The sequence below is a fragment of the Anolis carolinensis genome, chromosome 2 (assembly GCF_035594765.1).
Source record: "Anolis carolinensis isolate JA03-04 chromosome 2, rAnoCar3.1.pri, whole genome shotgun sequence".
Lineage (NCBI taxonomy): Eukaryota > Metazoa > Chordata > Lepidosauria > Squamata > Dactyloidae > Anolis > Anolis carolinensis.
Window position 1 is genome coordinate 162,997,835 of NC_085842.1, and position 25,786 is coordinate 163,023,620.

The 25,786-nt window shown below is 40.3% G+C and overlaps 1 protein-coding gene across 3 annotated transcripts in view; it reads left to right on the forward strand.

Moving 5' to 3' along the window:
• The window catches only part of stxbp4 (syntaxin binding protein 4), a 152,290-nt gene that overhangs the window by 123,993 nt on the left and 2,511 nt on the right, over window positions 1-25,786 (forward strand). The gene's annotated exons all lie outside the window — the stretch shown is intronic.

Here is a 25,786-nt window from a genome sequence, read left to right on the forward strand (position 1 = left end):
CTCCCACTCAAAAGCTTAAGAGACAGTAGGCTGCAAAATAGCATGAGATAGTTCCTCAGCATGCGTTATTACTAGATAAAATAAGCAGATGAAAATCAAAAGTGTTGAAAGGCTCTAATCCAGTGGTTCTCAGCCTGTGAGTCCCCAGATGTTTTGGTCTTCAACTCCCAGAAATCGTAACAACTGGTAAACTGGCTGGGATTTCTGGGAGTTGTAGGCCAAAACACCTGGAGACCCACAGGTTGAGAACCACTTCTCTAATCAAAGATAATTAAATAATTGTGTTTGGCTCTACTGTTCAAACATGACTTGATGATATCATCTAATGTGTGTGCATGTGCATAAATGCATGCACACACCCTTCCAAAGTAATTCACTTCACCTTGTTGACCATTGGCCTTCATGAGGAATCTTGATGTGGAATCCTAACATGGGATGCATTTGTTGTTGCTCCTTTTGTTGTTGTGTGCCTTCATGTCATTTCTGACTTACCATGGGATTTTCTGTGCTGAAAGCGTGTGACGTGCCTTAGGCTACTCGGGGTTCTCATGGCCGAGTGGAGAATCAAATCTTAGTTTCCACAATCATAGTCCAATACTCAAATCATTATACCATTCTGATTCTCTTGAAGATTTTAGTTGTATTAAAAAGATCTTCTCTGGATATGTCTCTGTGGTGATCTGGAATAAACTATGTATGGATCAGCTTCTTCGCTTTTTCATTTGCGTATATCTACAGACTGGTGCCATATCTGCTCCTACCTTTTCCAACTTGAATTTTCTATTCATCAGCATTGGTAGAAAAATTACTTCCTATGTAGTTTGTCCAATTTTCAAATTAATCAGAAGGGGGAAATGAAATTCATTACTTGCATGGATGATACCCAGGAAGCAATTGTTAATAAGTTTGTTTTTTTGCTTAAATACCAAATGGAAGTATTGATTTCAGTTCACTTAGCCATGTGTTTCTCTATAAATATAACACTTGTCCCCATCCACATATAAAATGAGGCATCTTGTTCAGTTTATTAAAAAGAGCAGGCTTTCTGAGCCTGAAACAGGAGTCCCTTCTAATAAGGAACATCTATTGCTGTTCCTTAAGTAAAGAATTTCCCTTATAATAAAATTTCAAAATTTCATACTCCCAGGAGACATTTTTTGTTAATGAAACGACCCACTAAGCTCTATAGCTGATTGCATCTGTGTGTGTTTGAGTCCGAATGTGTGTATACAGTTCTTCATGTTAAATAGTGATTCCTCACTTCAAATGTATAAGAGAAAACATCTCATCAAAGTGAAAAGATTAAGGATGGAAATTTGCATGTATGATGAAATGTCATCTGCAGTTGGCAAAAGAGCAACATGATCTATGAAAACAAATCACTTTCAAAGTTTCCTCCTGGGACTTCACACAGAGATGACATTGAGAAGACGTCATTACACACTATTTTGAAATGCAATGTCACATTTCACAAAAACATGAAAAGGAAGAATCCTCTGGAGAAAGGGCTGTTTCTTTTATTTGCAAAGATAAATCCCCTTTTCTCATTTGTTCTTTAGGCCTGTAGTAATTAAAGGTTTTTCTTAATCATTTTAATTTTAGAGAGTCATATTCTCAAATAATTTTCTTGAAATGAATATAATAGACATAGATGCAAACCCTCTTGAAATGAATGTAATAGATTTGAAAGAGATCTGGTATTCATTGGCAGACGTCCTTTGAAAGTTAAGAATTTGGAGAATAAACTTGTTTCAAGAATTTCAAGAGCTCACAGTGAATAATTTCTGTCTGAAAGGAGAGTGACAATGTTGTATGGTAATTTCAGCATTAATGAATATGATTTTGGAGACCAAGTTTCAAATCCTCACTTTGGAATAGAAATCCATTGGGGAACCTTGCACAAAACACACACCCTCAACCTCAAAGACAGTGAATGGCAAACCCTCTCTAAACAATTCTTGCTATTCTTGTGACAGTATGCCATACAGTCGCTATAAGATGGTAATTACTTGAAGGTACACAATAATAGCAACAAGTTTCTTGAAAAGAATACCATGAGGGTGCTATCCAGAGTCTTCAGTTGTGGAAGTCACACAGAGAAGATGACGACTGTCAGGAATCTGACTAACTAAAGAAATCAAAGGCTACAACTAAGTACTCTACGTCTTGGGAAAAGCTACTGCTGTTCTGTTTGTCTGGTGCAATGAATGAAAATGCCATTTTACTTCATTTCTGAAAAAATTGCCCAGATATGCAAACCATATATTCAGGGTAGAAAGACTTTGAGACTTAAAAATTTTTAATACAGGAAAATATTTTGAGTACACAGCTATGTCTGTCTCCTATTTTCCTTTGTGTTTACATCAGACTTTTATGAGCAAAGAGAAGGTGTGAGTGATAGGCAGTGCAGTATCTGAACTGACTTACTTTATATATTTAGTTTGTGTGGCCTGAAGCATGACTGCCTTGAATTGTCTGGTTCTCCTTTTGTGCTGCCATTTCTTGTGTTGTACTTTTTACTTTGCTTACATTCACACGTGTTTGAATTGCACCATGGTAACTAAACATGTAGAGGAGAGGCTCATTCCTCCTTCAGCAATATTGTACATTGCAGAGTAAAATTTCAAAGACAATAAACGGATCAGCAGAATGTAATCTGTAGCATAAACTAGTCTGGCTGTGAGAGAGATTTCACTGGTATCGGGCTAGACTGCCAGCCCTATAACTTAACATACCCATCAAGACACTGAAATCCTTGGGATTGTAGTCATGACCCCAAAGCATCCCTGTTTGGTTGCTTCTCTTCTGTATCCAGATGTAACAGAATAAGTTTAGTTTTGTTGACTGAGGAGGAAACTCCAGCGAATTGAGATTTGGGAAGCTGACTAGTCTTTCTGGGTTAAAGATGTTCACTCATTTTTATTCGAGGACTAAGACCCAGGGCTTTCATTTAAGTCTCTGCACACATGTGGCATCCATCTGTACATGCTGGCCCCGCCAAAATCCTTGCTGCCACATGTCTGTTTTCTGCTTGCATCACACACTGCTCTGGAAACCAGAAACTAAGGAACTGTTAACAGAAGATGATCTTTTGCTTTCCTTGAAATATCTAATGATGCATTTTGAGTGGTGCTCAGAATTCTTCAGGGGTCAGCATTGTGTGACTATATGCCATGATAGGACTGTTATGGTTCAAGGTTGATATTATCCCAAAAGAAGGACTAGGAGGTTTCCTCTGATTCCTGGCAGTCCATCCTGGATAAGGCTACACTTTTTGTGAAAAGCCTAAAATCATGGCCAATTGCATATTTTGCACTTAACCTAAATAAGCAGGGCATGCAAAAAAAAAAAGGTGATAATGTGAATTATTCCTATTCGGTGTTCCAGAACTTTCCCAGGGTACTTCATTCCTCCAACAGCCCCCCTAAAAAGGCAGTCAGTATTGTGTGGAGGCTGAACATGTGCAGTCCTCATTGGATTGTTTTGGAATTTCTTACTCTTTATCTTGTACTTCATGAGTCGGGATTCTCCCCAAAGAATTGATACCTCCCCCATGCATTTGGATGGGTCTGTTTTGGATGCACACTTGCACAGACATGCAGGTGTGAATGTGTCCTAATTTGATTTCAGTCCTAGTGTCTTGCCTGTGAGAACAAGTTTACATAGATGGAAAAGTGCTTTAAGGACACATCTAGTTCTATCAGGCTCCCTGCCAACTATGAGCCAAATTGGATAAGACATCATTCATACAAATGGGAATGTATGAATTGTTTCTATAAAGTAAACGTTAGGTGGAACTATCACAATTCAAACAGGAGCCCTAGAAGTCTGTTTGTTTTCATTCTTGACCAAACACGCTGCATGATGTTTGTTGTTGTCTCGAAAGAGAAGCTACTGTGAACATAACCTGGTCATCAAGTTCTCTATCAACATTCTCAGGTTCTTGAACAGTGTTTCCAATGTAAAGTAGTGTTTCCAGGTCAAAGAAGAGACAGGGCTCCAGAATGTGGTTTCTTTTAGCCTCCATGAAGATTTCTCTGTTTAAGCAAAGTTATTAAGCCCTGTTTGGGAGGTTCTGGATGGTCAATCTGGGGTCTGCAGATACAGAACTACCTGGGTAAATATTGCCATATAGAGTTCAATGATTCACCATATGAGGTGATCCAAAAGTTTCCAACTAGATCTCTGCCAACTCATAATACCTCAGTTTCAACAGGACTTCTCTATTCAGTGCTAGAAAATGTTGCATTGCACAGTGACCTGGTGGAAGGCACAGTGTGGATGCCTCATCAATCTGACTCTCGTTACAGCCAGCCAGAATAAAACATTTTGAGGAATGCTGGGATTTGCAGTCTAGCAATATTCAGCAGGCCCTCCTTTGCCTCTTCTATAAGGCTCTGAGACAACTTTAAAATGGTGACTTGAATCCATCTGCTTCCCAGGCCAAGTAGGCATCAACACTGGTGTGTCTTGTTAGGGTGCTGACAGCTGCTCAAGGATGCCAACACAGGCTGTGTAGTACTGTACAACTCGTAGCACTGGGCTATATTCACTCTTTGAAATTCATGAACTAAGCATAAGCCAAATGGGATATAAATAAATTTATCTTTAAAAAGGAATGGGATTGTTTCTATTCATATTAGAATGTCTGTTAAGGGAACCTGGTGCCATAATCTTTTCATAATTATCCCGGAGGTAAAGATGTCAGCTGATATGTTTCCAATCCATCCTCCAAAATATTCATTTCTATCTGCCAAGTTTTTACCCTGTTCAAATCAAGGAGTAGCATAGGTTGGCCATCATCCCTCAGCTGTGACCCAAATTTCTAAAGAAATCTGTTGTCCAGTTATAAAGGTATCCTTTCTCTGAAGGAAAACATACTTGGAAGCTTCTAATCAGATGATCCCATTCAGAAGGCTTTAATGTAGCCATTGTGTGTTAAAACAGGGATTAGTGGAATAGTTGGTACTTAACAGCACTACTGCTAATACTGTAACCCTCTTTTATTGCTTAGCTATAAATTTCAATCCTTCCTTTTGCTGTTGGGTATTTGAAGTAGCTGCAGCCATGAGAGCTTTGGAACCATTCCACCATTGGTGTCTCTCCATGGCACAAAATTAGATATAGGAGTTTGCATTGGTTGTCATGACAATTATAATTTTCTAAATCTTGAATCTGATAATCTACTGCATCTGAGGACGCCTCCACACTGCCCTTTATCCCAGAATCGGATCCCAGATTATCTTCTTTAAACTGGAACCCTAACCCACTACCAGATAACCTGGGATATAAACAGATAATCTGGGATCAGATCCTGGGATATAGGGGCAGTGTGAAAAGGCCCAGAATCCGTCTAACCTTCTTCAGCTTCAGATTGAAAGGGAACTCTGTAGGTGACCATGGATTCGGATTAGGAATGTATAGTATTCAAGAGAATGGTATTTGGTTTATTGTAGGCAACAAACTCTTTAGAATGCAAAGTGTTTTGCTGAGTAGATTGACATCTTGTTTCTGTAATTCAAATGGTTGTGAATTGAGTGGAATAAATACTCCAGGCACATGGCAACCGAATATAAGCCTGGAACTCTTTAACTATTTCTTGCCTAATAAAACCCTATGAAATCTGTGGGGTTGCCATAATTCAGTAGGGAACTTGAAGGCACATATAGCATGAAGGAGGCTAGTGTGGCAGGATGAGGCACTCTGTGATAAATCAAGGTCTTAGAAGGAATTTAACCAGATGGTTTGTATTGCAGGCTACAGTGGAACACATTTCTGTGAATAACAGGGAGGAATAAAACATTTATACAAAGACATCCTGATTGGGAAAACATTTCTGATCCCTATGAACCTGAGCTGATAAAACAATAAATCACTGCAGTGAATGTTTAAATCCTTCACTGTAATGTATGAGTTCCCTCATGATGTCACATTATATGCTTGTTTAATCATCCATTCTGCTAAATATTCAGCCATTGATTCAGGTGACAAGAGCCACACTGGAGCTGCTGAAAAGAATATATGCATCATCCGAAATGCTTTGATTATTTAGAAGGAGAGTGGGCTGTCTGTAGTTAATGACTACACAATTCAACCCAACATCCTCCACTACACCCATATTTCTAAGCACAATATGTGGTTTTAATAGCACTATGGAGCAAACTTTTAAGCAGCTGTCACATGGCTCCTGGTTTCACTCCATCAATTTTTCACTGTATAAACCAGTGGTTCCCAACCATGGGCTGCGACTCAGCAGAGAATGAAAATCCAGTCTGAACTTCCTTTATCCTTATTTATTTATTTTATTTTATTTCCGCTCCTTTCCACAGAGCTGACCATTGCATTGGATAGACCACATCAGCTCTAGATTATTAAATATGGTTTTCTGTGGGCGAGCAGATGGCGACTACTGGATGGCATATTTCTGTATCAGAAATAGTGCTGATGTGGTCTATCCAATGCAATTTTTGAATCAGTACCCCAAATAACCAAACAGAACCTAAAGTTGACCAAAAACTGATTCGTAACCCTTTTGGTACTAATGTTGGAGAGTGTCCCTGGTCAAGTGGGCCCTGGTTAAAAAAGGTTGGGAACCACTGATATAAACAATTTAATCGGCATACTGTCCATGTAGCATACTCTTTGTTGTCCTCCCATGGTGAGTTAAGTTAGCAAAAGAAATGTCGTATAGGCCAGTGTGGTCCAACCCACATGCGGCCCATATGCGGCCCACCAATTCATTTTTGTTGGCCCTTGCCCTTCTTACTGGAAAAATACTTTAATTTAACATTTGGAAAAAAAATAGTTTACCCTTCTTACTGCTTTAAGTTTTTAAGAAAGTTTGATTGGCCCTCAGGTAACTAAAGGTTGGACCACACTGGTATAGACCATCTTACATGTAAGTAGCATGGAGTCATATTCACTCTGTTACGTCTTTTAATACCATCTCCCACAGGGCCGTAGCCAGAAAAATATTTCGGGAGGGGTTTAGAAAATTTGGGGGGGGGGGGGGGGTTTGAACCCCTAGCACACACCTCTCCCCGCTACAAACCTGTCAATATCTGCTTGAAATAGTGCCTGGAGGGACTCTTAATATTTTGCATCTCATAGACTTAGCATGGGGATTTAAAATTCATGAGTAAACCAGGTTTTTTTAATAACCTGAAAAATTTCGGGGGGGGGGGGTTGAACCCCTAAAACCACCCCCTCGCTACAGGCCTGGTCTCCCATTATTTTTCATGTTGCCTCACTTCCACATTCACTTAACATGATGAAATCAACAAACAGAAATAGCCATGTCATAAGAAACTTAGCTTTTTTGATAATGGCACTGAGAATCTCCCTCTCATCATGGTCATTGGAAGTTTTTTGGTACTGCCATTCCCCAAAAGTAACTTTTTGAATTGCTTCCTGTGAGTGATAGGGCTCGGAATAAGCAAAGCATGGGTCTCATTTAGACAGGTCACAGAACCTATCTTTTCTTAATGCAGAATTTGATACATAAATGAATAATGTATGGCCTAATTGTCACAGTAGATATTTTAAAAGCAACTCAAAATATATGTCCGCTTGAATGGAGACAGAAGCATAAGACAAGAGTAGCCATGCCAGCAAGTTCCAGAACAACTCACTCCAGGCAGTGTCTTCTGTCCTCCCACCTCATTTCAGCTTTGCCATATTGCAGCTCAGCATCATGAGACTAATTCTTAAAATGTAGGTAAGGTCTTGCTTCCCTCCCACATCCACCCACTGCCTGCATATGTGTAAAATTTCCAAGGATTTTACCCCTACCCAACTGACTGCTACCTGCTGTACTATGTGTGTATTAAAAAGCAAATTCCATCTCTTTCAGATACATTATGCACTAGTGGAGGTAGTTAAGAATGTTTTAAATTGAGGAATATTTCTGGAAGCCTTGATTTAGCAACACGGTTTTTAGAAACTCTTACAGAAGTGTATACTCTCCTCCTCTGAGCAAATAGGGATTGAATCTCTGATTCATCTAAGTCTTTCTACATACATATACATTTTATCTTTTCATCATAGTCCTCCTGTGTTTTCTCAGGAGTCTTGCCATCTTTTTTTTCTCGCTCAAAAATGCCCTCCAACTTTCCCAGTTTTGTAGGTATGGTCCAGATTAATCCTTTGTTCCACCTTTTAGCTGTGTTTAAAATGTGTCAATTCCTCTCCTTTCATTCTCCTCTTTTCTCCTCAGATTACTTCAATTCCTTCAAACTAGTTCCAAAGTACAGAAGTCATTTGTACTCAGTTTACTCATCAGTGAAGTTGGGGAGGGCAAAATTTTGCCTTTTTCTGCAGGCCCATGTAAAAGTAAAAAAGTGCAATTATATTTTCTTAAGATAATGGGAAACGTTTCCCCTTGACATTAATTCTAGTTGTGTCCGACTCCGGGGGCTGGTGCTCATCTCCATTTCTAAGCTGAAGTGCCAGCATTGTCTGTACACATATCCAAGGTCATGTGGCTGGCATGACTGCATGGAATGCTGTTACCTTCCCACTGGAGCGGTACCTATTGATCTACTCCCATTTGCTTGTTTTCGAACTGCTAGGTTGGCAAAAGCTGGGGCTAAAAATGGGAGCTCGCTCTGCTCCCCAGATTCGAACTGCTGACCTTTCAGTCAGCAAGTTCAGCAGCTCAGTGATTTAATCAGCTGCACCACTGGGATCTCCTCTCTCTTCTTAGCTTGTGTATTTTTCCTTACTAATATCTTGTGCCATCTTGACCACATTTTTGTGATACTTAGCTACACATGTCCCAGTTTTAATATGTGAAATGGAGAACAGCATAAAACAGGTGGCGCTAATAAGATATCCAAAGCAAGAAATAAATCCATCTTAATCACAGATGAAATGTGGGTAGGCAGTATAACAGTACAAAAACATTCCTCCTGAACCAACATGACCACCTTTTTTTAGCTGCTCACACCAACTAAATCCTGGAACCACCGGGCTTTTCTTTGCTCTCATTCCTTCTGGTGCTTCCCATAGCTGCATTTTTTCCATCCCATTCCCCCCAGGAGATCTGGCTAATGGCACCACTATACTTTTGACACCTTGCTTTTACATCTCATCCTTGCATGTTTCCTTTACTGCTTTGGAGATTCCTTATCCATCACCAACTCCTTTCAACAGCATTCTTTCCTTTCCCTGTGGCTCCTGATATCACAAACCACTCCAGGTGCACGCACCAAAACAAATAGGCAAATTGGTGAGACAAATCTTGCCGATAGGTTGGGGTTATTTAAATGCAATATTTTCCTGTGACCTCAGGCCAGTTGGCCATCAAATAAACAAAAGTTATTAAAAGAAATGTTGACGTTTATGGTTGAACCATCTGGTTTTGATTGTAAAAATAAGTCATTTCCCAAGCTGTCAGCATGTTCTGAATCCCTTCAGCTGCTCCTGGAAGAGATTTACTGTACTTGCTTCAGTTTTTCTTCTCCTGTTTTCTTTGGATCCTGCTTTCCCTGTAAAGCTGAAAAGCAGAGGCACAGTAATGCAGAGGAAAGTGATTTCATTCCAAGGGATAACACCATGGGTGTTTGGTGGTCTTGAAAGACAGCACAACATTTATTACGTTTGGATTTCATCCTTTTTTCCCTAAAAGGCAAGTTATATAGACACCACACAGCAATAGATATATTTGGGTGAGGGTAATTTGTCCAATGTTACTCTATTGCTTTTACAGATGAGCAAAAGCAAGATGCTCATAAATGAGCAAGTGCTTCCATACCCAACATACTCATCACCATATCCAACTGCTTTCCAGTCAGTATAGATATGATCCATGTGACCTACATTTAAACTTTCCACATTAAAAGTGGTAAGACTTCAAAATCCTTAATGTGAACTGTACATGTTCCCTTTTCAGTGTTTACACATGGCATGGGCAAACTTCAGCCCTCCAGATGTTTTGGACTTCAACTCCCAGAAATCCCAGCCAGCTTACCGGCTGTTAGGAATTGTGGGAGCTGAAGTCCAAAACACCTGGAGGGCAAAAGTTTGCCCATGCCTGGGTTAGACCATAGCTCTCAGAGTCCTGCCGTCAACATGATCTCTGGCAATTGTGCTCCAGAAAAAAACTAAATTCTTATCCATTTCTGTAGCATACCCATCCCTCCAGATGTTCAGAGCACTTTATATACATTAGTTCAGGAGTCATAACAGCAGAGAACACAATTATGCTGATATTTCAAGCCCTGGTCTAAGGTCTCTCGCTGTCTTTATTGCTGAGCTGACCTAAAAATCTTTAACTTGAACACAAATCCTGTCCTCCAAACTGCAAGTGTCAGTTAACCTCTAGAATTGGTTCTAGGTCAGAATCTCATTTATAGGATTTTGTAGAATTTGGCATCCTGTTTCCATCCATCTTCAAACTTGAGCAATACAGAAAACAGCAAGCAGCCTTTTGCCGGGCTGTAGCAACTTTTCTGTGAGGGATTTTGAAGGTCAGACTGGAAAGAGAAACTCCAACCTACAAAATCCAGGACATGGGAGTGTTCCTCCCAATCCAAGTTTGACTCTCAGGCTCATCTGTGTTTGTGGGTATGCAACCATTGTTAAACAATTCTTGTTTGAAATACTGATAATATAGTCAATCTCTGAAAACTTCCTTATGCCAGGCTGTTTTCTGACTGAAACCTCCTTTCACATAAAATAATTCAGCTATAGTCTTCATGGCACTATGGCCAAAATCAAATGGAGTAGATCCTTTGAACCAACACATCATGGAGTCACTTAAAGAGGCTCCATAGTTTCAATATATCTACTTTCATTGATGCTATAAATCAGGATTTAGGCCTATGAGCATGGAGATGTTTTTGTAGACAAGCATGGAGCCCAGAAACTATGTTTTGCATTGGTACAGCCCAATTAGATTTGAGTAATACCATTCCACAGATTGTCTAGCTCAGTGGTTCTCAACCTGTGGGTCCCCAGGTGTTTTGGCCTACAACTCCCAGAAATCCCAGCCAATTTACCAGCTGTTAGGATTTCTGGGAGTTGAAGACCAAAACATCTGGGGACCCACAGGTTGAGAACCACTTTTATTTATTTCGTGTCAAAAGCATTGTACATTTCAAATAATGGAAATAAAAATAAAAAAAATTAAAAAAGAAATCACAAGCAACTAAATAGTTTTGGACCAAAAGCGGGCAACAGCAACCGCATTGTCTGTAGCTTTAAACAACTCCTCTGTACATGAGGCAGGGCATTGTGGGCAAGCATACATATGCTGAGTTGTTTGTTCAGCTCCACAGTCACACAAGGTGGAGGATTCCTCCAGGTAGTGCCACCTTGCCAAGTTGTCTTTAGATCTGCCCACTCCGCTTCTGAGTCTGTTCAGGGACTTCCAAATTGCCCATTCTTGGTTTGCCCCTGGAGGAAGACCCTCGTGGGGGGCCATCCAGTTAGAATTGCCAGGTTTAGCTGCCCAGAGAGACACCCTTGCTGCTGCTGGAGGAACATCAAGAGGAGTGGTGGTTCTCATGAAGCCTTTCCTTGATTTGAGTCTGGTGGGAGGAGGCTGATAGTCATGCAGTGGGTGGCTTTCACAATGTTCAACCTTTTTTCTCTCACCATTAGCAGCAACTTCCCGTCGCACGTCAGGAGGGGCAATGCCAGTTAACTTGTAGAGTTTATCAACAGGTGTAGGTTTAAGCCAAAAGCATTGGATTGGATGAGAACCACTGATCTAGCCTGTTTCTGAAACCAAGATGGGAGCCATGGCGCCCTTGCTGTTAGACTGCAATTCCCATCAACCCTAGCCAGTATAGTCAATGGGGGATTGCAACCCAACATCATTCCCACTCCTGCTGTGATATCTGAAACCTTGTTCCAGCTAAAGTAATTGCAACAGTTGTTGAATGAAAAGTCAACAAACAAATAAATCTCTTTGCTTCAGTAGTCTAGCAGTGAGATTTAAAACTTGTCCAGTTTTGGGCACCGCAGATGAAGGGAGATGCTGACAAGCTGGAAAGCGTCCAGAGGAGGGCAACTAAAATGATTAAGGGTCTGGAGAACAAGCCCTATGAGGAGAGGCTTAAAGAGCTGGGCATGTTTAGCCTGCAGAAGAGAAGGCTGAGAGGAGACATGATAGCCATGTACAAATATGTGAGGGGAAGTCATAGGGAGGAGGGAGCAAGCTTATTTTCTGCTGCCCTGCAGACTAGGACACGGAACAATGGCTTCAAACTACAGGAAAGGAGATTCCACCTGAACATCAGGAAGAACTTCCTCACTGTGAGGGCTGTTCGGCTGTTCGGCAGTGGAACTCTCTCCCCCGGGCCGTGGTGGAGGCTCCTTCTTTGGAGGCTTTTAAGCAGAGGCTGGATGGCCATCTGTCGGGGGTGCTTTGAATGCAATTTCCTGCTTCTTAGCGGGGGGTTGGACTAGATGGCCCTTGAGGTCTCTTCCAACTCTACTATTCTATGATTCTATGATTCTATGATTCTAAAATTTAGTGATTTCCCAGTTTTGGCTCCTTGCTGGAGAGCAGATTTCAGTTTATACCACACTCTAATAGCTTGTGTTGTGGTGTTCAGGGAAATGCAAACAGCCGGGGGTTTTCTCAAGCACCAATGCATTAACACACAGCTGTACTTAAGTGTTTACAGAGAACCAAGTGTCAAGTATACAAAAGGTTAATAGTCTTGTGAATTACTATTTCTAGCTAGAGTGGATTTTAGAATTTGTACATTAAAAGGAAAAAAATCTGCTCTATGAATATCCTCCTCGCAAACACATACACCTGAACTAGATTCTGCCTTAGCTAAAGGTCTGTGCAGTCTTGTCTTATTCCTTATTCCTTATTCCAACAAAACACAGAACTTTTTGAACAAGTAACAAAATATATTTTGCACAATATGTAGACATCTCTTTGTTCTCATTCTCATATTAGCTTTTATTTGAAAAGTCAACCTGCTGTGATTTTTCTGCATGATGAACTGTGTTTTTTTTTTTCAGCTAAGGCAGAATCTAGTTTTTCAGGTTTTATCATAAAGTCTGAAATGTTGCCTTTAAATGTGTTGTATTGGTCAAATTCTGCCCCTGAATCCTACCTTTGTCACACCCAGCTACTCTGCTCACCCCCACCCCCCAAAATATGGCTTACTTTACAAATGGCCCCATTATAGATATGGCTTGGACACATACATTTAAGAAAAGTAATTGACAAATACAGTAGAGTCTCACTTATCCAACATAAACGGGCTGGCGGAACGTTGGATAAGCGAATATGTTGGATAATAAGGAGAGATTAAGAAAAAGCCTATTAAACATCAAATTAGGTTATGATTTTACAAATTAAGCACCAAAACATCATGTTATACAACAAATTTGACAGAAAAAGTAGTTCATTACACGTTAATGCTATGTAGTAATTACTGTATTTACGAATTTAGCACCAAAATATCATGATATATTGAAAACATTGACTACAAAAATGTGTTGGATAATCCAGAAAGTTAGATAAGTGAGACTCTACTGTAGATCAAAGTTGCATGGGGACGATCTGACATGTCAAAATGTTTATGGGTATCTTATTTCAGAGCCAGTGGTTAAGAAGTTTTAAGTGTCCTGACTGGCTGTTATAAATCAGGCACTTTTGTTCAAGGCTATTTCATTTTCTCTCAGTATAAAGACCAAGTAGCCACAATAAGAACAGACCACGGAACAACAGACTGGTTCAAGATTGGGAAAGGAGTACGGCAGGGCTGTATACTTTCACCCTGCCTATTCAATTTGTACGCAGAACACATCATGCGACGTGCGGGGCTTGACGAATCCAAGGCTGGAGTTGAAATTTCTGGAAGAAACGTTAACAACCTTAGGTATGCAGATGATACCACTTTGATGGCTGAAAGTGAGGAAGAGCTGAGGAGCCTTATCAACAAGGTGAAATAAGAAAGTGCAAAAGCTGGGCTGCAGTTAAACATCAAGAAAACCAAGATTATGGCAACCAGACCAATTGACAACTGGCAAATAGAGGGAGAAAACGTGGAGGCAGTGACAGACTTTATATTGCTAGGCATGAAGATCATTGCAGATGCAAACTGCAGCCAGGAAATCTCCTCTTGGAAGGAGAGCAATGGCCAACCTCGATAAAATAGTGAATAGCAGAGACATCACACTGGCAACGAAGGCCCGCATAGTTAAAGCAGTGGTATTCCCCATAGTAACCTATGGTTGCGAGAGTTGGACCATAAGTAAGGCTGAGCAAAGGAAGATAGATGCTTTTGAACTTCAGTGCTGGAGTAAAATTCCGAGAGTGTCTTGGACCACAAGAAGATCCAACCAGTCCATCCTCCAGGAAATAATACCCGGCTGCTCACTGGAGGGAAGGATATTAGAGGCAAAGATGAAGTATTTTGCCCACATCATGAGAAGACAGGAAAGCTGAAAAAGATCATAATGCTGGGGAAAATGGAAGGAAAAAAGAAGAGGGGGCGACCAAGGGCAAGATGGATGGACGGTATTCTTTGAAGTGACTGGCTTGACCTGAGGGAACTGGGGGGTGAGGTGGCGACCGACAGGGAGCTCTGGCGTGGACTGGTCCATGAGGTCACGAAGAGTCGGAAACGACTGCGTGAATGAAGAAGAAGATAGGCCTTTACTCATAACCTACCTCTGGAATTAATTCATAGTGACTGATGTCAGCAAATGTTTAATAATACTCAAAATCCTTTTAATTCCCAGATAGTTAGGTCTTTGGGAAAACTCAGTTATCTGAATGCTGGAATTGATAATATGAAATCAAGTACTCCCATTTACCTTTTTACAAGTGACATTGTCATGCATTCATGTGTTGCTGAATGTCTGTTGTAATTATTTTCTTCTATGAGTAATGAAATATCTATCTTCATTCTTAGTGAAAATAGAAAAAAATGATGATTTGCTATTCTGGCAGCAAGCATTCCTCTGTACTTATAATGAGCCTCTTTCTTTTAAAAAAAATGTCATATGAAAAGCTACTGGAGCTTTCATGAAATGCTACAGGTAGTTTTCTTGATTGGTCTGTTGGCAGCACTGGCCAAATTGAAGCTTTCCCACAAGAATCATTTGCCAAGGAACATTGCTGTAAATCTGAAAAGGAAAGTATTTCCCTTGTTCCCTTATGTGGAACAATTGGTAGGGATATGAGCAATGTATTTCATTGCATGCAGATTTACCTAACTGGCATTCCCTAAGCCTTTTTTAAAACTGGAATACCATTGTGCAATAATTATTGCGGTTTTCTGAATTTTTCCATTCTGTTTGCAAATTGAAAATGTGTGCCACTCCTGTGTGTAACAGCAGAAAGTATACACAAAATGTATATATCAGAAAGAGCTAAATCAGGGGAGAATAGAGAGAAGATCAGAAGCTAGTGGTAGATCTCTCAAAGATTTGAAGTGGGTCAAGCATGTGCTCCTTTCTGATTGTGGATAGCATTCCCAACATTTCATAGATGAAAACTGTCAGACATGTGACCTAGTTTAGTCAAGATGGTAGAAATTATTAATGAGGGAGAACAAAAAACCAGAATAGCAATAGTTTACGATTGTGTGAGCCTGCAGGGGAAGGCAAGGCCCCCTTCACTCCTCTTCAGATTTGGTTTGTAGCAATAGATGTAAACCGAGGCAAAAGGAACTGGGATTTTTTTCAAAGCAGCTGAAAATGGATTAGAGATTAACTGGGAATGTCCCTGCTAAATTGGGACAATTGGTATGCATGGGACAATTTAATAGTAGCAAAAACTGAATGTTAAAAAAACTCTGACATTACTAGTTTGGGCTCCTTCCTTCCTTCTTCTTCTCAGAGTTGATCACCTGTAAAATGTAGTGAGTATTGGCTACCTTTGATCAGAATTTTGTGCTGGTCTGCATATCTCTTTGTGACAATCTTATGTTAGAAAACCTGATCTATAGGAACTCAGATCTAGATTTGGATTTGTACAATGCATATCTCATCTATTAAATAATTGATTCTGCTGCCCCTCCACTTCTATTATGCATTTGGCTCTGGGTAATGGATCTTGACATTCTGTTCAGAAACAAAGTCGAACATACCACCCCAAAGACAAATACATCTTTGTGTTTAGTTTGATCCAGAAACCTTTGAACGAATTCTGTCAGTGGAAGTAGTGAAAATCTGGAATCCCAGGTATTTCATTGAAGGTCCTGTTTTGGACCATCAGTGGAAGACCTGGGATTCTAGATTTCAGGACAAAGACTCACTTCTCTAGTCTGGAGAGCAATGGGGAGGAACTTTAGAGTGAGTGCATTGCCTTGAAATGTGTGTGTACAAATACTTTCTTCACATGTAGACTCAGTGTTTTTTCATCTGAATTGAGCTACCCCTTGTAACTTGATCTGTATAACATCACAAAGGCCCACGTCGTGGGACATCACAAAGAGGGTTTTCCTAGATTCCAGATTTTGGCCCTGAAATTTCAGGGCCTGGGTAAGTTCTGACTTGGAAGTCCTTTATAAGACAGACTTCTATGTTCATAACAGAGAGTCTCAATTAGATGTACTCTTAGGAGGAGGAGGAGTTGCTTCCTCTATTACTGTCCCATCCTGCCTCATGTATCCTGACTGGCATTCCTCCCATGGGAATCAAGACTGGATGAATTTCCAATATGAGAATGTTCCCCAGAACAGCAAATCTGGGATTATCTCATCCCAGTGATTATGTCAAAGCTCTTTAGCCACAGCACTCTACAGGACCTATAAATAAGTGGCAGGGCAGGTCCTAATCATTCCAAACACAAATCGTCTGTGTAGGCATTGTGTGCCCGGGATTATGATGCTGTATGGGCTCAGTATTTATTTTTAAACATTTGATTTCTAATTAGGGGTCATGGTCAAAGTTGAAGAGGCAAATATACCCTTCTGCCTCCAGTCTAAAGCTCTGCAAAGCAATAGTGCCATGTGAAGAAGGTCTGGAGCTTCATTTCCTCTGACTCCAGAGAAAGCTAGTGGAGAATCATTACTACCAGACAGAGATGACAATACTGTGCTAAATGAGCTTGGTATAAATCACCTTCTCATGTTTTTATGATCACAAGCTCCATTGAAGATGTATTGTCCATGTTCTGGGACTGCCTAGAGCAGGGGTCCCCAAACTTTTTAAGCAGAGGGCCGGTCCACGGTCCCTGAGTGTTGGGGGGCCGGACTATAGTTTGAAAACAAATATGAACAAATTCCTATGCACACTGCATATGTCTTATTTGTAGTGCAAAAAAAAAGCCAACAAAATGTTATGGTTTGCAAAGGCACTGTGCTATATTTGTGTGTTAACTGGAACAGCCAATTGGCTGAACCTGCAAAGACCTGTAATTTGATTTGAAACTGTTTCTGTTCTGCTGCTGGAGAACCGGTTTGAACAAGTTTTTGTTCAGTGTGAGTCTGTGTGGTGACCGAGTACTGCCTGGGGAAGATGGCTCTGTACTCAGAGAGTCCTTGCTATTTCTGAGGCCTTGTTTGCTGCTGGGAAAAGAGGATGAAGAACCAGGACTGTATTTTTCACTGAAGCAGATTTATGGACTGAAAAAGGACTGTTTATGACTGCTGGGTTTCTGTAAGCAATCAGAAGGACCATTGTGAATACCATTGTTCTTTGGATCTCTTGGAATTAGTAAAGTTCTTGTATTATTTGTTCTGCAAATCTGAGTGGTACATCATTGTTCTGCAGGGTGACTCTGGGCTCACGGGCACACGTAAGAGCTTGCGTTTACCATCTACAATCCACAACACGAAAGAACAATACAATATTTAAATATAAGAACAATTTTAACCCACATAAACCTACCAGGATTTCAATGGGAAGTGTGGGCCTGCTTCTTGCTGATGAGATAGTCAAGTTAATTAGGATTGTTGTTGTTGTTGTTGTTAATGTTGTTGTTGTTGCTGTGTGCCTTCAAGTCATTTCAGACTTAGGGCGAGCCTAAGTCTAAAACCGAGGGCAGGGGCCAGGTAAATGACCTTGGAGGGCCGCATGCGGCCCCCGGGCCTTAGTTTAGGGACCCCTGGCCTAGAGCATAGGCTTCCTCCATGAGGACATTATTCTTCCATGTATAGACACTGGTGTTTCTAGTTTACAGGAATTTGTACTAGTCTCCCTAGCCACACATGATTTAGATTTTTGGCATAGATCATTCCTTCTCTATTTTAAATAAAATACACTTATTGACCCTCTTGATAATCAAGTCCTGCTTTGCATAAGCAACCAGCTGAATGGCCATTTACAAAACTGGGTCCACTTAATTCAATACTTTATTTAATTAGGAATCAGGAAAATCATTAGCTTTGTAAAACTGTGGAACTCATTCCTGGTAGCCTTCTCAGGTTCCCAGTTCTTGGTAAGTAGACTGTTTACTATGGAAATGGTTTCTGCATTTTACAAAACAAGCCATTAGGGATTGATTAGCTTTTCATGCTGGTTGCCAACTATGTCAACGCTTTCGTTATGTCAGGATGCTTAGATAGCAGTAAAACTTAATGGGTTAAAAATGACGTGTTTTATGTGAATGGAATATGTTTTGAACTCTCATCTGGAAGAAAAGTGAAATAGAAACTGAAATCAGTAGTACTGGTAATAGAAAATATTACCAAATAAATACTGAGGCTAATTAGGGATCACATATTGTGGTTTGGTTGTGTTTCTCCTACCCTTCAGATAGGATATAAAATGTATCCTAAACTCATTTAAGTCTGAAGAACGATGGAAAGAAAAGTCCTCAATCAGCCATATGCTAATAGTCTTATCCAGTCTTAATTCAGGTAGCAATTCGAGTGACTGTCTGCTCAGAAGATAGGTTAATCTCATTAAAGTAGTTCAGATTTTCAATTTCAATGTGTTCCCTGGCCCAGATTTATCTACCATGGTCAATTATAGTAATGTCACTTCCCACCTACTCACTGCCCATCAAGTTCAATTTAACATTAGCTTTGTACAACCAAAGAAAACATAGGAAAGAATAGCTGGATGAGTCCACATTGCAATCCATTCATCCTCTTCAGAACAGACTGAACTTCCATTAGGTCAGATCTGCAGTTCAGTGACACAAAAGCTGTTTAAAAAGAGGAGTAGCTGTGATTGGTTGCTGAACAGAAAGATAGGATAGATGGAAACTCATTCCAAAAGGCTCTGCATGAACTTAGTGGGGCAAACAGTATACCCGGCCTTTTCTTTCCTTGTAATTAACACTCTGTCTTCACACAGTTCCACCATGTGAACTGTTTTCTAGTCTGGCAGAGCTTACTTATTGATTAATTGATTCACATCCCACCTTTCTCTCTGCATGAGATTCAAGGTGACTTAAAACCATTTTAGAAACCTACTGTACAACTAAAAAGATGGTTAACACTAGCTTCTGCCAAGAGGTCAGTGTGAATGGTTGCCATTCTAAATAAGCATTTGTTTGGTACACTGTGCACCTAGATGCATGTTCTTTTCCAAGGAATAAACATCAGTAATCCTAGCTGTACTTACTCCAGAGATAACCTACATCGGATGTGGGCAACTTGTGGCTAACTGGATGTCATTGGGCTGCAACTCTGGGTGTCCTTGTTCATTTGCCATTCTGGCTAGAGCTGGTGCAAGCTGCAGCCCAAGATCCAGGATGCAGCCTGTAATTCTGGATGCCCCATTTTGAGAAGGAGAGTGGGAAGTTGGAGCAATTTCAAAGAAGGATAATGTGGCAAGATGTATGGAGAGTAAAATATATGAGGGAAATTCGAAGGAGCTAGGCATATTCAGTTTAGTGGAAAAAAGAATGACGGGTGAAAGGATTGCACTTTTTAAATGCCTCAAGGGCTGTCACCAAGATGAGAAGAGAGACCTATTATCTGCTGACCCAGGAGGGTAGGACTAGGTGCCATGTTACAGAGAGTAGCTGTCACTAGAAGGAACTCCTTGACAGTAAGAATGGCTCAACAATGGAACCACTTGCCTAGAGAGGTATCTCATTTTCTGGATGTCTTCAGAAAGATGCCGGACCTGCTGAGGTTATAATGTTGGAGATGGAGATCCTGCATTAAGAAGGGGGTGGGATCCAATGGCCCATGAGGACTCTTCCAACTCTATGAACCTATGATAATGCTATATATGTGTGTAGCATGAATGGGTTAATGGTGGTTCTCATAGTACAATGGTTCTCAACCTATCGGCCCCCAGATGTTTTGGCATTCAACTCCCAGTAATGCTAACAGCTGGTAAACTGTCTGGGATTTCTGGGAGTTGTAGGCCAAAACACCTGGGGACCCACAAGTTGAGAAGCACTGTCATAGTGGAACAAACAAACACAACCAAATTAGTTGGTTGAATCCATCTTTTGATCCATGCTTCTGCATGTGATCCTGTGTATCCAAGTTCCCTCCATCTCTTGCTTTCTCCCACTTTGACTTAGGTAGGTGAGGGATGTATGTGGCTGGCAAGATAATCTTGTGTGGAGTTCTTAGCAGGCTGCTTTGCACCTCAGGCTATGATACTTAGCATAAGATGAAGGCAAGCATAAAGAACATAAGACCAGAGGCTAAGATAAGCAATAAACATTGCTCTTCCTTATCAGCACTCACAGGTTTTCCCATGAAAGTGGATAGAGCTGTTCTGCCTACTCACACGGGAACATGACTTAAAATTTTATTTATCCTTCCTCATAAGACACGTACATTAGTAGTGTTTCTTGTGCGCCTTGAATTCTCTGAATTTTATCGATTATTCCTGCAATAAACTATTTTCAGCATCTGGAATTTTCCCCACCCACTTCTCTTTCTTGTTCCATCTTTGTTGATGGCTATTGCATATATTTACAGGACCAATATCTGCTGGGTGTTTGAAGCTCCAGCTGAACAACTGAAATTAATGAGACTAATTTCTATGTAATTATGGTTAAAGTTAGGCTACATTTCCATAAAATGTATTTATGTTATCAATCTACTGGGGTTTGGGGGTTTTTTAGGCAGTTACTTCGTAAAAAGCTCATCATGCTGTCTTTTTTTTTTCCAGATTTTGAGATCATAAATAAATTGCAGCATCATTTGCAAATAATAGCTTCAGAACATGCTTTCAGTAAATTCTTCTTTTAGCAGGCATACAGATTTTTGTTACCTTGCATAATGGCAATGAAAAGGGATGAATTTATACAAATTAGATTCATTAAACCAAAAAACCAGATGATGGTGAATTTGATTTTAATTTGTGGTTAGTTGAAGTAAATTGGAAGTGTGGTTACTGCACTAGATGGGGACTAGGAGGATGCAGGCTCGAGTCCTCATCATGAAACTGAAAGGATTACATTACATCCCCCACTTACTATCAGTTTGACCTATTTCACCAGGCTGTTGTGAGAATGAAGTGGAGATAAGAGCCGTATGTTCCACTTTGAGCTCATTGTTGGAAGTATAAATGTAAATGATACATAATTCTTTTTCTCCAAGGAAAAATCTCCCTCCCACAGAGTAATTTAAAGAGGATTTCACTGCATTAACAATTTCAGAAATGCCCATAATCTAAAATGGAATTTGAAATATTATAGTTGCGGTTAGGATATGACATGTATATGTGCATGTGTATAATTATTAATTTCAGCATCACTTGATTAGGTAGATGCTAAAAGCTATAGGAATTGTTTCATGAGTTGAATATAGAGTTTAATTAATTCCAGAGTTAAAGGTTTTCAAACCAACCAGTAGTAAGAGCAACTTGGAAACAAGTGGTTTTCTTTGCATCTTGCCAGTGCCACTGTGCTCTATAGCAGGGCTTATTAAACTTTTTTCCATTTGTGACTCCTTTTGGCCCAAGAAATATCCCCTGGATATATAGGTATATCAAAAAGGTATAAAAATCAGACATTTCCTGAAAATAAATCAGCATTTGCAAGGCTTTCTAAACAGGCTTCTTTATATGAAGTACACTGTACCTTGCTGCTAATAGATTTGTACAAATGGGTGACGTTCAAAACCTTTTACTGTTGCCAATATTTTTCATGACCCCAACATTCAGTTAAGGGGAACCCATTTGGGGTCAGAACTCACAATTTAAGAAGCAGTGACTTCACTCCATGAGACATCTCATGGAGGCTTCTCATTTGCTTCTCAGAAAGGAATTTTTGGTCTTCCTAACAATGGGAATTTTGTAGGAATAGGGAGGTGGGAGTAAATGAGATTCTAAGAGAGGGAGAAAACAGATGTTCAAAAGTTGGATATAAAGGTACATAGGGACAAGTGCTCATCTGATAGAACTCCAAGGTTCCTAGCAACTGAGACAGGAAACACTGTGAAAGAGGGGCTACTGAACCATAAGGTGAAACATTAAGCTCTCAGTTTTATCCATATTCAGCTTAAGATGGTGAGTAGTCATCCACAAAGAAGCACTTGACAGGCAGTCCATCATGGACTTTCACACAGAAGTATCAATTGATTTAAAACTCTGGAAAATCTGGGTGTCATCTGCATAAATGTGATACTAAAAATTCCATTCTGCAATAAGAACTCAAAGAGGTATATCATGGGAAAAGGAACACACACACATGCTGCAAAATAAGTGAGACAACAGAAGGTTTGTCAGGGCTGTCATTTCCAAATTAGGAAAGTTATGATATTATTTATAAGATATCAATGGAAGTTGCAACAAGAGGTTGCAGTACGGAGCTCTCTTAAGAACTCCGTGTCCTGCTTTTTTCCAGGTACTCCATCCCATTCCCATTTTCCATTCCCCACCCACACAAAAGATGTTAAGAGCCACTGAATGTGCTCAGTCTTCCCTGAGCTATGTTTAAATGTAAGAGAGATGTTTTCATTTTTCCTACAGATATTTTCTATACTATGGTAATCTTTAAGATTTGCTAAGGCTGCTGCTATTCCCCCTTTCTGTGTGTTCATGGTGTAGTTCAGCTTGGAACACAGTGTATAAAATATTGTTCTTTCCCTGGCTAAGAAGAAGAGCCGTCTCTCTTTAGTTCTTCTTTAAGCACATAACTGGATTATGAGATCTTGATCTGAGGTAAGAACAGCCAAGAGGGGTTTTTTATTTTAAAAAATGACGTCTCAGTATCTCCACATGTTATAATTAGACAAGATTTTTTTCCATCCAATTTGGGATCTACTGTGTAAGTGTGAATGCTCAGAGCAGAAATCTGGATCCCAGATGCAGTGTGGCAAAGGCATCTAAACGGTCTGCTACAGAGGAAAACATGTTTGAACCACACTTTGATGTGACACAAAGATAGAAACCGTAACCCAACTCAGATAACATGGATAACTACATCTCGACTTCTCCCTAACATTGGAAGGGACAATACATATCTGTGGACAGGCAGTGAACAAGTGGCTGGTATTGTTGTGACTGTTGTGTTGAAAAATATTCACAATGATTCATTTACAGGTTGAAAAACAGGTTTCCCAACAGCTGAGAAGCCTTGTTTTGAGGAATAGCAAACCAACAAGGTTTTTGTGGGGGATTTGCCAATTAGTCAATGTCTTGAAATGTTGTAGAGCAATTGTTGCATGGAGGAAAAGAACATGCGGTTCCTTTTTCACCAAAAGCATATTTTTTGCACAGAAATTGGATTTTCAGTTCAACCCTCTCACCATGTTTTCATGGGCAGAAAACAGATTTTCTACAGAAAGATTTGTTGTTTTCCCTTCTCTACTCAATTATCTCTCTACACCACTTCGAGACATTGAGAAAACTGTTAAGAATTGTTTATTTTTTCTGGCAGAGAAGAGAAACACTACAGCAGTTATTTGTCCTTGCAAAGGATGAAAATGATAAACAGTTTAGTTTACAAACACACCAAGTTCTTCTTTCTTTGTACTGTGGTTGACTACAATGAACACACTTGCCAGTATATCATGATGTTGTGTGAAGCATTTTTTTTAAAAAATGTAGAGGAAAACTGAGCCAAGAGAATCAACCATTGTTGACAGAGATGAAAATCTAATAATGTATTGGGGCAAAGTTTGGAAGAGGGGCATTACCAATCTCTGCTTTTCTCAATCTCAGCATCATTATGTGTTATTGGGTTGCTGTGTGTCTTTCGGGCTGTTTGGCCATATTCCAGAAGCTTTGTCTCCTGACGTTTCACTTACATCTGTGGCAGGCAGCCTCTAAGGATGCCTGCCACAGATGTGGGCAAAATGTCAGGAGAGAAAACATGGCCATACAGCCCGAAAGACTCACAGCAACCCAGTGATTCTGGCCATGAAAGCCTTCGACAATACATTTTGTGTTATGCCCTAGAGAACAATTACTCATCTGAATTAAAATGAACTATTTATTGGCAGGTTGATCTTGTAAGATGCTGTGAGAAATGACATTATTTACCCCAAAGTTCTATATGGTTTAGTGAGACTTACTCCCAAGTGTAAGTAGGTAGAGGATCACAGGCTGAGTCATCTTCAGAAATGCAAATCCTTGTTATTCAGGTCTTTCCTACATGTTCTTACTACCTCCTTTGCATTCCTCATTCATCTATTTCATTTAGTCCTATATACAGTGGCTGTGGAAATGGCAGGAACCCCTGTTGGCCTGTAAATGTGTCACTATGACTTGTGATGGGCAAGATAATGCCTTTCTCCCATACCCACTTTTTATCGAATGTCTTTAAGGAGGAGAACAATGGCAATGAAGCAGAGGCGGTCCAACCATAAGGAAAACTAGGCACTTGCCTGTGGCGCCATCGTCCCGGGGGCGCCATCGTCCTGGGAGGAGGGCACCACTCTCCGCCTCCTTCTCTTTCGAGCCTTCCGGCAGCCACGCTGGGCCTCCCAGCAGCCGCGCTGGGCCTCCCGGTGCCTGCGCTGGGCCTTCCGGCCGGCGTGGACCCACCTTCGCACCACGCGAGCCCACCTTTGGGGCCTTCAGAGCTTGTGAGGTCTGTGGGAACTTGGAAGCTAGGTATGTGGGGTTTATATATCTGTAGAAGGTCCAGGGTGGGAGAAAGAACTTTTCTTTGAAGCAGGTGTGAATGTTGTAATTAATCACCTTGATTAGCATTTAATGGCCCTGTGGCTTCAAGGCCTGGCTTCTTCTTGCCTGGGAGAATCTTTTTTTGGGAGGAGTTAGCTGTCCCTGATTGTTTACTGTCTGGATTTCTTCTGTTTTCAGAGTGTTGTTCTTTATTTATTGTCCTGATTTTAGAGTTTTTTTTAATACTGAGGGCTATCTGGGTTATCTAAGTCCACACTGCCCTATATCCCTGTTCAATGTTTAGTGCTAAATTCGCAAATATAGTAATTCCTACATAACATTATCATGTATTGAACTGCTTTTTCTGTTGATTTGTTGTAAAATAGGATGTTTTGGTGCTTAATTTGTAAAATCATAATGTAATTTGATGTTTAATAGGCTTTTCCTTTATCCTTCCTTATTATCCAACATTTTTGCTTATCCAACACTTTTATTTTTCAGTAATTGGTTTGGGGGGGGGGGGGGACGCCAAAATTCTGTTCGCCTACACTTGAAAAATACCTAGGGCCGGCTCTGCAATGAAGGTTATTAGGTGTTCTCTTTTTCCATCTTGCTGTATTGCTTAGTAGTAGAAGCATACTATTTTAAAACAAGTTTCAACATCAGTAAATCTGCTTATGCCCATGATTCACTTCTTTGTGAATCACAAGCACACATACAAAATCTATTACTGTCTGAATACTTCCCTCCCTAATATTGCAGTACACAACACCCCTTTGAAAAAGTGACAAGACAATTTCCTAACTTGACATGCCTTGCAGAAAATAAGATTCCCCCCCTACTTTCTGCTATCTAAGAAATACAGTTCATTTCA